This window comes from Heptranchias perlo, unplaced genomic scaffold, assembly GCF_035084215.1.
Source record: "Heptranchias perlo isolate sHepPer1 unplaced genomic scaffold, sHepPer1.hap1 HAP1_SCAFFOLD_326, whole genome shotgun sequence".
In the NCBI taxonomy this organism is placed as follows: domain Eukaryota; kingdom Metazoa; phylum Chordata; class Chondrichthyes; order Hexanchiformes; family Hexanchidae; genus Heptranchias; species Heptranchias perlo.
The window spans coordinates 113,211-131,015 of NW_027139338.1; the positions used below are offsets into that span (position 1 = coordinate 113,211).

The 17,805-nt window shown below is 44.3% G+C and overlaps 4 non-coding genes across 4 annotated transcripts; 2 read left to right on the top strand and 2 right to left on the bottom strand.

The window, feature by feature from the left end:
* Positions 1–6,675: 6,675 nt before the first annotated feature.
* On the bottom strand, positions 6,676–6,760 carry trnak-uuu (transfer RNA lysine (anticodon UUU)). The gene is given in 2 exon segments: positions 6,676–6,711; positions 6,724–6,760. It is a non-coding gene; the product is annotated as a tRNA-Lys (tRNA).
* A 3,177-nt stretch (positions 6,761–9,937) lies between these two features.
* On the top strand, positions 9,938–10,009 carry trnaw-cca (transfer RNA tryptophan (anticodon CCA)). Its single transcript has one exon. It is a non-coding gene; the product is annotated as a tRNA-Trp (tRNA).
* A 1,591-nt stretch (positions 10,010–11,600) lies between these two features.
* trnar-ucu (transfer RNA arginine (anticodon UCU)) lies at positions 11,601–11,692 on the bottom strand. The gene is given in 2 exon segments: positions 11,601–11,636; positions 11,656–11,692. It is a non-coding gene; the product is annotated as a tRNA-Arg (tRNA).
* Positions 11,693–14,354: 2,662 nt separating this feature from the next.
* trnac-aca (transfer RNA cysteine (anticodon ACA)) lies at positions 14,355–14,427 on the top strand. Its single transcript has one exon. It is a non-coding gene; the product is annotated as a tRNA-Cys (tRNA).
* Positions 14,428–17,805: the final 3,378 nt, after the last annotated feature.

Genomic DNA, 17,805 nt, shown 5'->3' on the forward strand with positions numbered 1-17,805 from the left:
GGAGGAGGGCAAATTCCAGTGAGTTAAAAAGGGATCTTGTCCGTGTGGATTGGAATCAAAAATTGGCAGGCAGAACAGTAATTGAACAATGGGAGGCCTTCAAGGAGGAGTTGGTTTGGGTACAGAGTGGACAGATTCCCACGAGGAGGAAAGGAACAGCATCCAAAGCTCGAGCTCGGATGAATAAAGATATAGAGATCACCATTGCTCCTTCATTTACAGACGATCACTGACCGATCACCATTTCTGCTTCATTTGTAGACGCTCCCTGACAAATCACATATCTCCTTAATTTACAGATGCTCCCTGACCAATCACATATCTCCTTCATTTACAGACGCTCCCTGACTGATCACCAGTTCTTCAATTACAGACGCTCCCTGACCGATCACCAGTTCTTCATTACAGATGCTCCCTGACCAATCACCACTTCTCCTTCATTGGCAGAAGCTCCCTGACCGATCACCATTTCTTCTTCAATTGCAGACGCTCCCTGATCGATCACCATTTTCCTTCATTTACAGACACTCCCTGACCGATCTCAATTTCTCCTTCAATTACAGACGCTCCCTAACCGATCTCCATTTCCCTTCAATTACAGACGCTACCTGACCGATCACCATTTGCCCTTCATTTACAGACGCTCCCTGACCGATCACCATTTCCCCTTCATTTACAGACGCTCCCTGACCGATCCCCATTTCCCCTTCATTTCCCGGCGGGTAGTGAGGGGGGGATAATGTTCACTGTTTTATATTCGGGTCTGGGGCCGCACTCGGGGTTTGTAAAGCCTGAGCCTGGGCCTGAGCCCGGACCCGGGCCCCGGGGTTTATTGAGCCTCTTGCTCCGATCCTCTGACCTGCACCGAACGCGCTCCTCCCGCAGCCTCGACTGGCCGCGCATGCTCAGGACACACTGACCGATAATGAGTCACTACTGCGCCTGCGTGCTGGGCTCCACTGACTCAGATAGGGCACAATCTGTACCGCGCTGCATGCTGGGTGATGCAGCCGCCATTGATGATCTTAATATCAGGCCGAAAAACAAAGACATTGGAAGCAGGGAGAGCGCGTTTGGACCAAGGATAATAAAATAAACTGAAACCCCAGCGCTTCGAGCCATTAAAACCGGCACAAACACACAGCATAGAAGCCCTCCCCCCTCCACCCCGAATTTGGTGAACTCCAGAAAAAAATTTTTCAGTGACTTTTATTAATTTCGTTTTATTAACTGAAGGGTTCAATTTATGTTTATTTTCCAAATGCACCTCGGGACCGCCAGTCTCACCATTAATCCCGCCTGGCGATTAAGGAGAGATCCGGACCAATAGGAGGAGCGGAAATTTATAGGCATTTCATATAACTCGTGGGGTGTTGCAGGGATCAGTCCTGTGGCCTCAATTATTTACAATGTATATCAATGACTTGGATGGAGGAACAGAGTGTCTTGTGGCCAGATTTGCTGATGATACAAAGATAGGTGGAATAGCAAGTTGCAATGAGGACACAACGTGTCTGCGAAGGGATGTTGCCTGGTTAAGCGAATGGGCAAAAAATTGGCAGATGGAATATAATGTGGGAAAATGTGAAGTCATCCACTTTGGGAGGAAAAAAATATTTTGCTTTTTTATTTGAATGGAGAAATACTACAAAATGCTGCAGTACAGAGGGATCTGGGTTTCCTCGTGCAAGAAAGACACAATTCAACATACAGGTGCAGCAGGTAATCCGGAAGGCAAACGGAATATTGGCTTTTATGTCTAGGGGGATGGAGTATAAAAGCAGTGAAGTCATGCTACAAATGTACAGGGTGCTGGTGAGACCACAACTGGAGTACTGCGTACAGTTCTAAGGAAGGACATACTTGCATTTGAGGCAGTTCAGAGAAGGTTCACGAGGTTGATTCCGGGTATGGAAGGGTTGTCTTATGATGAAAGATTGAACAGGCTGCGTCTATACTCAATGGAGTTTAGATGAATGAGAGGAGATCCAATTGAAACAGACAAGATTCTGAGGAGACTCGATAGCGTAGATGCTGAGAGGATGTTACCCCTCATGGGGGAATCTAAAACTGGGGGGCATAGTCTCAGAATAAGGGGTCACCCGTTTAAGACGGAAATGAGGAGGAATTTCTTCTCCCAGAGCATCGTGAGTCTTTGGAATTCTTTACCCCAAAAAGCTGTGGAGGCTGAGTCATTGAATACATTCAAGTCTGAGTTAGACAAATTTTTGATCAGCAAGGGAGTCAAAGGATATGGGGAAAGGGCGGGAAAGTGGAGTTGAGGTAAAAATCAAATCAGCCATGATCTCATTTAATGGCGGAGCAGGCTCGAGGGGCCGAATAGCCTACTCCTGCTCCTATCTCTTATGGTCTTCTGGTAAATTGACTGGACGGCTGTGCGGACAGTTGGTCCTCCAACCAATCGGAGTGTGTGAGGGGCGGGAGTTGCGCCACTGGATGGGCAGTTCTAAGTCCAGATATCCGTCATTGTCTGAAGCATCATTTTAAAAAATTAATTTATCTTAAGCTCCAGGAGAAAACTCGACAATTCTGTTGTGGCTTGAAACAGGTGAAACCAGATGAGGTGGAGCAAACATTTCAACATTTGTTAGAAAAACACATTAATTAAGAACATCCAACATGGATTAATTGAGATATCACAAGTCCACTGATGAAGGGAATGTCGTGGATCTTGTGTTGATGGATTGTGAAAAGGTGTTTGATAAGATGACGGACAGGAGGCTTATTGATAAAATTAATACCCACGGTATTAAAATGAATGGGGCAGTGTGGATAGGAAGTTGTGTAAAGGGCAGAAAACAGAGAGTAGTGGTTAATGGATGTTCTTCAGACTGGAGGGATGTAAACAGTGGTGTCTCCCAGGGTCAGTGTTGGGACCATTGCTCTTCTCAATATAGAGAATGATCTGAGCTTGGGTATGTGGGACACAAGGTGAAAATCTATAGGTGACACCAACATTGGCAGCGTGGGGAACTGGGAAGAGGAGTCAGTGACTTCATTGTGACGTCCACAGGTTCGTAAACAGGCAGGTGAAATTTAATGTAGAGAAATGTGACGTGATACATTTTGAGAGGAAGTAAAATGAGATGAAATGTAAACTAAATGGTCAAAGTTTAAAAGTAGAGGAACAGAGAGACTTAGGGATGGAAGGTTCTAAATAATGCATTGTCTTATTAATTAACAAGTCTGAGAGTCAGCAACTTTAATATCTCATTAAGAAATATATGAGCAAATTCTCTTTCCTGTACTGTACCAGAGTAAACATGCCAGTCCCCCGTGTACACGAGATGATCCCGCTGGATGGAACCTCAGGCACCCTGAGCTTGATCTCAGGTGTCTCCAGTCCTGACTGTCCCTTACATCAGTATCCCGTCACTTTCGGATAAAAGAGGCTTACAATGTTGCCAAAAAGAATAGTAAGCCTGAGGATTAGGAGAGTTTGAGAAATCAGCAAAGGATGACCAAGAAATTGATAACATGGGAGAAAATAGAATGAGGGTAAAACAGAAAGAAATATAAGAATGGATTGTAAGAGTTTCTACAAGTATGTGTGAAGGAAGGGATTAGCGAAAGTAAACATGGGTCCCTTGGAGACAGAGACAGGAGAATTTATAATGGAGAATAAGGAAATGAAAGAGACGTTAAACAAGTATTTTGTATCTGTCTTCAGAGTAGAAGACACAAAAATCATACCAGAAGTATTGGGGAACCAAGGTTCTAATGAGTGAGGAACCTAAAGCAATTAAGATTAGTAAAGAAACAGTACTGGAGAAATTAATGGGACTAAAAGCTGACAAATTCTTTGGCCCTGATGGCCGACATCCTAATGTTTTAAAAGAGGTGGCTGCAGAGACAGTGGATGCATTGGTTTTATCTTCCAGAGTTCCCATGATTCTAGAAAGGTCCCCATGGATTGGAAGGTACCAAATGTAACCCCTTTATTCAAGAAAGAGGGAGAGAGAAAACAGGGAACTACAGGCCCTTTAGCCTGACAATAGTAGCAGGGAAAATGCTAGAATCCATTACTCGGGACGTGGTAACAGGGCACTTAGAAAATCATAATATGATTAGGCACATGCAACTCGCTTTTATGAAAGGGAAATCGAGTTTGACAACTCTATTAGAGGTTTTGAGGGTGTTGATAGCAGGGTAGATAAGGGAGAACCAGTGGATATAGAATATTTGGATTTTCAAAAGGCATTCGATAAGGTGCCACACAAAAGTTTGTTGAACAAGATTAGGGTTCATGGGATTGTGGGTAATTCATTAGCATGGATTGGGGATTGGTTGACGTAGAGAAAACAGGAATCATAGAATCATAGAATCATAGAAGTTACAACATGGAAACAGGCCCTTCGGCCCAACATGTCCATGTCGCCCAGTTTATACCACTAAGCTAGTCCCAATTGCCTGCACTTGGCCCATATCCCTCGATACCCATCTTACCCATGTAACTGTCCAAATGCTTTTTAAAAGACAAAATTGTACCCGCCTCTACTACTGCCTCTGGCAGCTCGTTCCAGACACTCACCACCCTTTGAGTGAAAAAATTGCCCCTCTGGACCCTTTTGTATCTCTCCCCTCTCACCTTAAATCTGTGCCCCCTCGTTATAGACTCCCCTACCTTTGGGAAAAGATTTTGACTATCGACCTTATCTATGCCCCTCATTATTTTATAGACTTCTATAAGATCACCCCTTAACCTCCTACTCTCCAGGGAAAAAAGTCCCAGTCTGTCTAACCTCTCCCTGTAAGTCAAACCATCAAGTCCCGGTAGCATCCTAGTAAATCTTTTCTGCACTCTTTCTAGTTTAATAATATCCTTTCTATAATAGGGTGACCAGAACTGTACACAGTACTCCAAGTGTGGCCTCACCAATGCCCTGTACAACTTCAACAAGACATCCCAACTCCTGCATTCAATGTTCTGACCAATGAAACCAAGCATGCTGAATGCCTTCTTCACCACCCTATCCACCTGTGACTCCACTTTCAAGGAGCTATGAATCTGTACTCCCAGATCTCTTTGTTCTATAACTCTCCCCAACGCCCTACCATTAACGGAGTAGGTCCTGGCCCGATTCGATCTACCAAAATGCATCACCTCACATTTATCTAAATTAAACTCCATCTGCCATTCATCGGCCCACTGGCCCAATTGATCAAGATCCCGTTGCAATCCTAGATAACCTTCTTCACTGTCCACAATGCCACCAATCTTGGTGTCATCTGCAAACTTACTAACCATGCCTCCTAAATTCTCATCCAAATCATTAATATAAATAACAAATAACAGCGGACCCAGCACCGATCCCTGAGGCACACCGCTGGACACAGGCATCCAGTTTGAAAAACAACCCTCTACAACCACCCTCTGTCTTCTGTCGTCAAGCCAATTTTGTATCCAATTGGCTACCTCACCTTGGATCCCATGAGATTTAACCTTATGTAACAACCTACCATGCGGTACCTTGTCAAATGCTTTGCTGAAGTCCATGTAGACCACGTCTACTGCACAGCCCTCATCTATCTTCTTGGTTACCCCTTCAAAAAACTCAATCAAATTCGTGAGACATGGAAGTCGGAATAAAGAGGTCATTTTGGGGTTGGCAGGTTGTAACTAGTGGGGTGCCGTGAAGATCAGTGCTTGGGCCTCAGCTATTTACAATCTATATTAATGACTTAGATGAGGGGACCGAGTGCAACGTATCCAAGTTTGCTGATGAGACAAAACTAGGTGGGAAAGTAAGCTGTGAGGAGGACGCAAAGAGGATGCAAAGTGATACAGACAGGTTAAGTGAGTGGGCGAGAATTTGGCAAATCAAGTATAAAGTGTGGAAATGTGAGGTTATTCACTTTGGTAGGAAGAATAGAAAACAGAATATCTTTTAAACGGTGAGAGAGTACAAAGTGTTGGTATTCAGAGGGATTTGTGTGTCCTTGTACACGGATCACAGAAAGTTAACATGCAGGTGCAGCAAGCAATTAGGAAAGCAAATGGTGTGTTGGCCTTTATTGCGAGGTGGTTGGAGTACAAGGATAAGGAAGTCTTGCTGTAATTATATAGGGCTTTGGTGAGACCGCATCTGGAGTACTGTGTACAGTTTTGATCTCCTTACCTGCGGAACGATACACTTGCCTTAGAGTGGGTGCAACAAAGGTTCACTAGATTGATTCCTGGGATAAGAGGGTTGTCCTGTGAGGAGAGATTGAGTGGAATGGGACTATATTCTCTGCAGTTTACAATAATGAGGTGGTCTCATTGAAACATGTAAAATTCTTCGAGGGCTTGACAGGGTAAATGCTGGGATGCTGTTTCCCCTCGCTGGAGAGTCCAGAACTAATGGTTATAATCCCAAGATAAGGGGCCGGCCATTTGGTACAGAGAAGAGGAATAATTTCTTCACTGAGAGGGTTGTGAACCATTGGAATTCTCTACCCCAGAGGGCTGTGGATGCTGAGCCATTGAATAGATTCAAAACTGAGAAAGATAGATTTTTGGACACGAAGGAACTCAAGGGATATGGGGATAGGTCGGGAAAGTGGATTTGAGGTCGAAGATCAGGCTCGAGGGACTGAATGGCCAACTCTTGCTCCTTTCGTTGATGTTGGTCCGCTGGAAAAGCAGAACTTGCCAGCTGTTTTAAAACTTTTAGCCTGAACAGGGACTTGAACCCTGGACCCTCAGATCACTACCTGTTTTAAAAGTCTGATGCTCTACCGACTGAGCTATCCAGGCTCGCTGTTAAATTAGTTTCCATCATACAGATTCATGGTGGGACTCAAAATTATCCCTGTCGCTGTCCAATGATGGGGAGCATCTCTTTTATACAATTTTCAGCAACATGTTGAGGAGAATCCTTGTTTCTGTTGAACATGATGTAAGAAACATGGACAGAGAACTCGTGATTTTACAATTCTTCTTGTCTGTACAAAATGTCTTGTCATTCGTTCGCAGCAAATAAAAATAAAACACTTTACCCAATGGCTCAAAAGCTGAACTTGTTCCACACGGAAGCTGGAAAAGGCCTCTCGACATTTCAGCCGATCAACAATTGAAAGCTGAATAATTTCACCCGTTACACCGTGACACCAGGCAGCAGATTTGCCTCCCGAATTTTCCCTACACGACACTTCAAACCGATGAATCCCTGCTTCACAGAAAGAAGAATTGTGTGTTTGGTTCTTCAGATTTAAAGATGTCGTGCCGGCGGCTTTACCATTTCAGCTCTCGCCAATCGCCCCCTCTCCCTCCTATAAACAAATAAACTCTCACCTGCTATTACAAGACGGGAGGTCAGAGGAGCCTCAGTGCCCACATGGGGACATGAAGAAGTCGATGTGTTATGGAACCGGTTGTACCTTGAACTCCAGTCAAAATGTTTCGAAGGTTCAACTACTTTAGATGGCGCTGGAGCTCACAACCCCAGCATTTCTCGAGTGTATAATTATTGTAGAAATAACGCGCGCTGACCGATTGCTCCACTGGAGCCGCGCACGGTCTGTGTCCCCAGTGCTCCCATCAAACAGCTTCATCCTCGGTCTCTCAATTATCACTTCCTGATCTTTCCCACACAGAAACCTCCAAACAAGAGGCGATTCGTTAAACATCCGCAGTGACCTTTAAAAGCCGTGGAATCTGAAACAAAACCCCAGACGATAAGAACTTTTAATTATATTATTATTATTAACTTAAGGACAATTATTTTCATGCTACTTTGAGGATTTGGGGAAATTGGGAGCTGAAATTATGAAACTCTCTCTGGGCTGTCGGTGATTGGAGAGATGGGCGTTATTTCATTTGAAAACCGAGGTTCGGAACTTCCTGACGGAGAAGTGTGAGAGAAGATTGTGGTTAGTGGCAGTTACCGGGGAGATCGAGAGGAGAGGGAGAAAAGTCAAAGTCACAGCTGTGACAGCTCAAGTGCTCTGCTTATCTGTAATATTTAGACAGTAATGTAAAATACAGGACAAACCAGTTTGGTATCGGTTATCAAAAATACTAAAAGTCCCGGGTTCAAAGGCGGATTTGTGAAGAGGGAACGGTTTTAACCGCCAGACCGAAATCATTCCACATGAATCTGAAGCGTCTTGGGGAAAACGGCAGTGCGAACTGTTCTGTTCGTGTCATGACTTGAAAGACCCTCCAATTACCGACATTATCTTTGAACGAGTTGTGTAGACAAACCGCGATAGAAGCCGCTTTGCACTCGTCAAACGTGTAGGTGATGATATTGGGGGTGATAAGGGTCGATTTCAATTATTTGAATTCTCTCCATGTGACCCGAAGATTGACGGCAGAATCGAGTTTTTCCTGTAAGTCCTGAATTGAAGGGAAAGGCGCAACAAGCAGGTCGGAGAAATGAAGAGCAGAAACTGTGGGTGAAACTTGCACGAGTGAAAATCCCTGTATGTTGGAAGACTCAGTCCCCAGTGGTGGAGAGGATTGGGATTTCAAGCTGTCTCACAGCTCACACACACACCATTGGCTCATTTAATCACCTTCAACAACTCGAATACATCATCACTTAATCTTCTGTACACAAGGAAATACAAACCTTTTCTCTGCAACTTGTCCGCATAATTTAAACATTTTAGCCCCGGTATCATTCTGGTGAATCTGCACTGCACCCCCTCCAAGGCCAATATATCCTCCCTGAGGTGCGGTGCCCAGTACTCATTTAGTACCTCAGGCCATGCCCACTGCCTCCATGAGTAGATCTCCTTTATGGTCCCTAATCGTCCCCGCCCCTCCTCTTACTACCCGTTTCCTGTTAACATGTCTGTTGAAGACTTTTTGATTCACTTTTATGTTTCCCGCTTCATCTTACTCTCTATCTCTCTTATTATCCAGGGAGCTCTGACTTTATTTGCCCGACCTTTCTACCTCGTTGGAATGTACCTTCTATGTACCCGAATCATCTTTTTAAATTACTGTCCAATTATAGTTTTGCCTGACAATCTTTGATTCCAATTTACCGGGGCCAGATCTGTTCTCATCCCACTGAAATTGACTCTCCTCCAATTGAGTACATTTACTTTAGAGTGGACAGTGTCCATTTCCATAGCTATTCTAATCCTTATGATACTGATCGCTGCTCCCTAAATGCTCCCCCACTGACACTTGCTCCACTTGGCCCGCCTCATTCCCTTGAACCAAGTCCAGCAATGCCTCCTTCCTCAGTGGGCCAGAAACGTACTGGTCGAGAAAGTTATCCTGAACACATTTCAAAAATTCTTCCCCTTCTTTGCGCCTTATATTATTGTTATCTCAGTCTATATTAGGATAGTTGAAATCCCCTGTTATCACTACTCTATGGCTTATGCACCTCTCTATAATTTCCCTGAAAATTTGCTCCTCTGTATCCGTCCCACCAGCTGTTGGCCTATAGAATACACCAAGTAGTGTAATCGCACCTCGATTGTTCCTTAACTCGAACTCAGTCCCCAGGAGAAATTCCCTCCTTCCTGGGAACTTTTTGTTAAGCAGAAGTTAGCAGCAAAAAGTGTTCGTGGTGGAACTGAGAAATGTTTAAACAGCCGGCACCCTGTAAAACAGAGCTCCAAGTGTCGGTTTAAATAAAGTCCTGAACTGACAGAGCGACGGACAGATGAGGATTGAATTAAATCCCAATTCACTGAATCTAAACAAGGTTTAAATAAGTGAACCTGTCAGGAGTGGGATTCCTGAGCTTGTGTGTGAGCTGAAACTGGATCGGTCCAGTTCTGTAAAGACTGAATGGCAGGCGGCTCCCAGACAGGGCTCAGGCCGGGACTGGCAGCTCTCCGCTGGGAACGGCTGGATTGGAGAGCAGGGCTCCTGCGCTGTTGCTGCTGCTGCTTCCGCCTCTTCGAGACCCTGTGGCGGTCGGTACCGATCTCCCTCCTATGGATCCGGCTCCAGGTGGGCGCTGTGGACCTCGTGGCGCAACGGTAGCGCGTCTGACTCCAGATCAGAAGGATGCGTGTTCGAATCACGTCGGGGTCATTGCATTTTCGCAACGTTTCAGTGTCACTCTGTTTTATCGCGGGGCAGTCTTTCAGGGATGGTCTGTTCACTGTGTGTAAAATAATATTTATCACAGAATGAACACACCACAGAAGGAGGCCATTCAACCCATCAATCCCTTACCTGCCTTTTGTAAGACCAATCCCATTGGTCCCATTCCCCGTCCCTTTCCCCGGGGCCCTGCATTTTCCCCTTCAAGTATTTATCAAATTCCTTTTTGAAAGCCACGATTGAATCTGCTTCCACCGCCCTTTCAGGCAGCGCATTCCAGATCATAACCATTCGCTGCGTAAAAAAGATTTTCCTCATGTCGCCTTTGGTTCTTTTGCCAATCACCTCAAATCTGTGTCCTCTGGTTCTCGACACTTCCGCCAATGGGAACAGCTTCTCTTTATTAACTTTATCTAAACCCTTCATGACTTTGAACACTTCTATCAAATCTCCTCTGAACCTTCTCTGCTCGAAGGAGAACAACCCCAGCACGGGGTAAATGCGGTCAATTAGCACCAATTTATTTAACTGGGCATTAAACAAAGTGTGAAAGACTGGCGAGGCGTTGTGGGAACGGAGCTCACTGCTTTAAGACAATAAATCCAATCACTGCGTGGGCGCTGGGTTCAAATCTCACCACTGATAGAATTTCTGGCAATGTTCATTTTGATCTGTTCGCAGAAAACCCGATTGTCGTGCGATGGAGCAGAGGATGTGAAAGAAGCTGAAAGTGGAAGTGCAGATATTAGTTTCATCACAGTGACTGGACACGTTTCCACAGGTTCGGGCCTCTCACCTTAAGATTCTTTCCAGCAGAGTGGGACAGGTGATCAGAGTGACCGGACTCCAGCGGCGCAATCGGTCAGTGCGCGGTCCTTATCTGACAGGACAGGGTCGGGAAATACCGAGGTTGTTAATTCGAGTCTCACCGAGATCAAACAATCCTTTTGCTTGTAAACATTTTGACCGGAGTTGAAGGTACAATTAGTTTGTTCCAAAATGCATCTACTTATTTGTATTGCCATGTGGTTCCTCCGGATTACGCTGTTGCAATAGCAGATGAGATGTTCAGTATTACTTGTTTACAGGGGGGACGCTGCGGTTTTGGAGACACAAACTATGATTTTGATCCATCTACAAATCGTGGGATTTAACTGGAGCTTTAAACCAGCGCCTTAGACCGCTCAGCCAGGATACTTTCCAACCTGCACTTCAGGAGCTAGTTTTACAGGAATAGAATTACTGCAAGCAAGAATTCTCCCCCTCAAGCACCAATGCTCACACGGCAGCAGGATGCATGTGTCCAGTTAGAAACCTGTCTGAAGGAACATTCAGTCTGACAGAGCCGGAAGTCCAGCAGATTGACTTTCGGTCTGAGCAGATGATGAGTCTGCTTCTGAGAGAGTTTCTCCAATCCAGCTCAGAGTGGATTTAGAATCATAAATCCGGGTGTGACTGGAGCCACTTGTGTAAGATGAAGTGTCGGGGGCAGTTTCCCGTCCTTGACGGACATTAATGACCCTGTTGCGGATTTGCTGCAAAATTTCACTTCCCAGCTCCCGATCCGTGAACTAAAATCCAACTCTGGTGGGACTCGAACCCACAACCTTTGAATGTCCCCTCCGATTATTAAGTAGAAGTCCAACACGCTGTCCATTGCGCCACAGAGTCAGTTATCGAGTTTGAAGGAGAGCGGGGATCCTGTGCTGTGGTTGAGGCGGTCAGGCTGCTCCTGCTTCCGCCTCTCACATTCCGAGAGCCGGGGCGGCAGTCTGCACCGATCGCCCTCCAATGGATCCGGCTCCAGCCGCTTGTTGTGGGCCTGGTGCAAGAACAGTCGCGTCTGACTCCACATCAGAAGGCTGCGTGTTTTGAACCAGGTTGAAATCACAACATTTTCACTGTGTCTCAGGGTCCTGCCGACTGATTTTAGATCGGGACAGTGTTTTAGCGATGGGATGTTCAGTGTTTGTGCAACAATATCAAAACTAATTTTGATACATTAATGAGCTTTTTTTCTGTTACTTTCTATTTCCACCCTCTCCAGTTTTATGTAGAAACAGTTAACAATGTTTAAGGGATGTGGTGTGCAGTGTTTGTGGAATCAGTGTAATTAAATTTGATACTTTCATCTGTTCCTTCTCCAACCCAGACTCTTATCATTAGATTTGTACCTTCACCCTGTTTAAAATAGGTTACTCAGTGATAGAAATAAATCAGTAACAACCCCGAAACCTCAGCGGGTATATTTGTTCCAATACCTTGTGATGGTCTCGATTTCCATTCAAATTTTCAATCAGCAAATCCCAACGGGTGTTTTGGGTTTGACAAACTAAGTTAAGTACTTGACTGGTTCCTGGAAATGATCCAGTGGGGATTTCCTTACCGGTACAGATATAGAAATAAATACATTCCATCATTTCACAAATGACAGTTGCATAAATAAATATATCGTGATATCCAACATGGAAAAGCAGCTCTTCATGTTCATAAAAAAAATTCCACATTTTATTGTATTAATCCACTTACGTTTCAATGTAGAATATATATTCAGAGCATCCCTCTAAACTTAAAGAATGGTAAAAAAATTGCGGATTTTACAAACACATAACACGCTATCGTATAAGTAAGATTAAGGCCAACTTTGTGAAAGTTGTATTCTAATTGTCTATATGTTGTTAAGAAAAATATTTCTAGTTGTACATCCCCAACTTAACGGAGAAACTAAGATAAAAACCAAAAGGATTTTTCAAAAACTATTTGGGGCGATATTCTCAGTTCCCCTTCTCCTTTCTTTAATTGTTACCTTTTGTTAATTGTTCATCTTGATCCGTTTGCTTCATTTTTTCCTCAGTCATTGATGGTGAATTTTCTATCCGTTAACGTTCTTAAATATTTGATTTGTTTGTTCCTTTCCTCTTGACTTGTGATTTGTTGACCTCCAGGTTAAAGTGTGAAACAGAAATGTGTTTATATTCAGGCGTGACTCTGAAGTATGAGACCGAGAGGTGATGCCGGAAGTGTGACCGAGAGAACAACTGCTGGAGGCGGAACTGTCCGTGACCTAACATACCCCGTGTGGCATTGCACATGGTGGGTCGGATGACAATGTTTTATATTGACTGAACGGCTATGTGTACAACACACAACGGATTTTAATGCTGCTTTAACTCCACAAAGTATAATCACCATAAATGACCAAAGTCTCAGATCAGTTAGAATTGAATTGCTGTTGGTGAGGGGAGTTTGTACATTGGAAGGAGTTTATATATTTACAGCTCCAGGTAAACCTGCAAACCTCCCTCGCCTGTAGGTGACGTCACCATGAGGTTTCGACCTTCCTTTGCGCTTCTGGTCTTCTGAAGTGTGATTGAACCTGACCAAAAGTTTCCTATAATTAGTGAGGAAGGAAGGTATCAGTGTAAATGGGAGATATAAACGTGGATATTTCACTGGGTACCATGGGAACCAGATACACTGCTCATTCCAGTTAATTGTCCAGCAGCAAACAGAAATCATTCTCTTCAACTGTACTCGCCCGAAGGAAAAGGAAACAAACAAAACTGCTCAGTTCTTTGTTTTAGCTTCTTCTGATGGTTTACGTTCACTCACCGAGAAAGTGACAGAGAGACTGAGAGATTGGATTGGCTTTTTTCACTTTATAATCTATTATACTTTGTACTTATTGTTAGAGACGGTTCCATCCCAACAATCCTGTGCCTGACCTTCTCATTGATACTCAGATGTGTTCAAAATGAGTTTCAACCAATTTTACAAAAGCTGAACAGCGAAAACTGCTCTGAAACGAGCTTCGCTTCGCAACTTTTAATAGAGATTCGGTTGCTGGTTGGAAGTAAAGAAGTTTGTACAATCAGCCCTCTCGAGCAATATCCTCAAAAGGTGTTTCGGACACATTGTATGAGAGGTCCGCCTGTACAGTGCAGGAACATTTACATACTGCAGATCTGGAATCCTTTCTTTGTTGGCTCCGGAACTAATACAAATACCGCTCTGTGTTATTTTGTTGCTTAATTCACAAATTGGGTAAATATCACAGAGGAGGCTGAAGACAAAAAAGGCCCCGACCAAACGGGCACTTTGAGCAGCTCAGCCACGGAGCCAAATCAAACTGCAAATTCACCACCTCCTCTCACTGATATCTGTCAGATACCCGCCACTGTCTGGTGGAGTTTGAGGCCGTTTGGTACATTTCTATATATCTTGTTTATTTCGCTGTGTTTACCGACACTGTCTGTATCTCTCGCTGTGTTTATCTCTCTGTGTCAATCTTTGGGTTGATTCTGAATGAAAAATGAAATAAAACAGATCAGCTGGGCCAGTGGCGCAATGGATAACGCGTCTGACTACAAATCAGAAGATTGTAGGTTCGACTCCTACCTGGCTCGGATTTATGCAATTTTCCCTCTGACACTGGGGAACGAAGAATCAAATTTCATAATAAAATATTGTTTATGGTGAATCAGCGAAGAAAACATTCCATTTTCAATGATTTCCGTTCAGTTATGTACAGAATGAAACTGTGACCACAACGTGTTTCGAACACGCCGCCTTTTAAGTTGATGTCCGGCTCGCTAACATTACAGCACGAAGTGTGGGCACCGCACTGATAACCTTCATGTGTATCCGGGCCTTTCAGACACTTCGTGTGACACAAGAGCTTTCCAATCCCCGCCAGCTCCTGGACACCGAGACTTCCGTTCGAAGCAGCATTCACCGCCAGGACCGCTATTCCGCTCCCTTTGCCGGTCTGCATAAAATCCGATGCTAAAATTACAAAGTAGGACGGACAGTAACTGGAAAACAGTTCAACTTTCAGTGTTCAGACTTTGGGGAGAGCTGTGAACAGGACTTTGGGTGAATATAAATTGGGTGTGGATTAGGAGTTAGCTGTTCTGTTATAAACTGTGGGTGTGTATATATGAGTGTGATGTTTATATATGAACTGTGGGTGTGTAGATATGAGTGTGATGTTTATATATGAACTGTGGGTGTGTAGATATGAGTGTGATGTTTATATATGAACTGTGGGTGTGTATATATGAGTGTGATGTTTATATATGAACTGTGGGTGTGTATATATGAGTGTGATGTTTATATATGAACTGTGGTGTGTATATATGAGTGTGATGTTTATATATGAACTGTGGGTGTGTATATATGAGTGTGATGTTTATATATGAACTGTGGGTGTGTATATATGAGTGCGATGTTTATACATGAAGTGCGGATTGACCGGGAGGGGCAATTCCTCCTGGGGTTATATTTTCTTCCAACATAAGGACACAAAGTTCAATTTGCAGTGGGACGGTAATCGCTCAGTTGGGAGGGCGTTGGACTAAAGATCTAAAGATCTCGGGTTTCACAAGTTTGAGTTATTTAGTTTCTGCCTCTTTGAATCCCAGAATCATAGAATGGTGACAGCACGGAAGGAGGCCATTCGGCACGTCGAGTCCGTGCCGGCACTCTGCAAGAGCAATCCAGCTTGTCACACCGCCCCCCCACTCCCCCAGTTTACCCGTAGCCCTGCATTTTTTCCCTTCAAGTACTTATCCAATTCCCTTTTGAAAGCCACGATTGAATCTGCCTACAGCACTCACTTAGGCAGTGAATTCCAGATCTTAACCACTCGCTGTGTAAAAGCGTTTTTCCTCATGTTGACTTTGATTCTTTTGCAATCTCCATAAATCTTTGTCCTCTGGTTCTTGACCCTTCCGCCCATGGGAGCAGTTTCTCTCAATCCACTCTGTCTAGAATCTTCATGTTTTTAAAAACATCGACGAAATATCCTCTCAACATTCTCTGCTCTAAGGAGAACAACCCCAGCTTCTCCAGTCTATCCACGTAACTGAAGTCCCTCATTCCTGGAACCTTTCCAATAAATCTGTTCTGCACCTTCTCAAAGGCCTTCACATCCTTCCTAAAGTGCGGTGCCAAGAACTGGACACAATGCTGCAGTTGTCGCCGAACCAATGTTTTATAAAGGTTCATCATAACTTCCTTCCTTATGTCCTCTATGCCTCTATTTGTAAAGCCCGCGATCCTGTATGCTTCTTTAACCGCTTTCTCAATCTGCCCAGCCATCTTTAAAGATTTGTTCACATGAACCCCCAGATTTCTCGGTTCCTGCAGCTCCTTTCGAATTGTGCCCTTCAGTTTATTTCGCCTCTCCTCGTTCTTCCACCAAAATGTATCGCTTCGCACTTCTTTGCGTTAAATTTCATCTGCCATGTTTCTGCCCATTCCACCAACCTGTCTTTGTCCTGTCACTCTCCTCCTCACTGTTGTTGGACTGGAAAAATACGCTTGTGAACACAGATCAAAAACCTCCAGCCTCCCCTCACCTAACCTGATATATATATATAATAAAGAATGATTAGCCACTCCTATCCTCACAAAAATTCGATAGTTAAATCGCACATGTCGCATTTAGGTAGCAGCAAAGCATGATGGGATACTTGACCATTATGGGAGCAGTTCGTAACCCACACTGTAAGAGCTGACAAAGGCAGGTTTGTTGGATTTATGGCCACCCCCTCGATTATCTCCAGAGCACACTAAGGAATGTTTACTCAAGGACATTGTTTATCCTAACTAACTCACTTGGGATGATTAAGGGAGAAGCGGTGGATATCTCCAAGGTCACCCCAGCACAAAAGGGAGTGAGGGATGAGCTGCTCAGGACTTGTGAAGACCCCCGCCCAGTCTCAATATCTGGGACTTAAGTGTTTACTGATAAGGGTCCTCCTCAGGAATGTGAGATGTTTAAAGTCATGGGACGACCCAAGGTAGCCCCTGACAAGTGAGTGGCAGACTATACCACCCAATGAAACCCACTGTAGTTACGTAAACATGTACCCTCACCTTTCACAGCAGGTGGGTGTTGCTTATTGAAAGGTATAAACATGCTTGTAGTGCTGATGTTCCTTTGAGAGTTAGTCACGAGCTTGAGGAAGCTGACCACTCTCCCTTTGTGCACAAAGTTTTCTAATAAACTTTAACTTTGTCAGCAGTTCCGTCTCCGTCTGGTTTTGCTCCAAAAATTCGAGTCTAACAGTTGGTGTCAGAAGTGGGATACTGCGCTGCAGGTAGGCTAACGGATCCTGTATTGGAGGGTACGTGGAATAGTGAAACAGGATAGCCCTGGACTCCAGATGGGGGGTGCCCCTGTATAAAGCCCTCGAGGGTGAGGCCGGTAGCATATGGTAGGGGCTCGGCTCATTATTGGAGACAGGATTGGCAGTGGCACTTGCCGCAGTATTAAAATTATCCACGTAGTAAAATTCCTCACGGAGACCACGGATTGACGGAATTGACTAGACCTGTAGGTATATAAGATATAGTGTATGTGTTTGTTTGCTTAGAGTATAAGTTTATGCCGTTATTCCGATACAGTATAAGGTTGGATTTTGAGAGTCACGTGGTGATCGACACGGACAAGGGTGGTGGTTTATCTCAAACACCGAGCCTGAGCCTGAATTAAGAGGACCGAGTCCCACGTGACGGCCAGGATTAAGTAGGCGAAGGGAACGACAACCACCACAGGATCGTGATCCGGGGACCAGTGAGTGTGTATAAATTAGACTATAAGGTGATACGTTTGTGCGGATTAAAGTATAAGATTAGAGTAAAATAAATTAAAGTATAAAATAGAGCATAAGGATATACGTAATGATTGACATGAGTAACGAGGGGAAACCCCTTCCTCCGGACGTCCCGGCTCTGCCCACCAGTGTCTCTGTTGTAAAACGAGTCCAAGAGGCTAA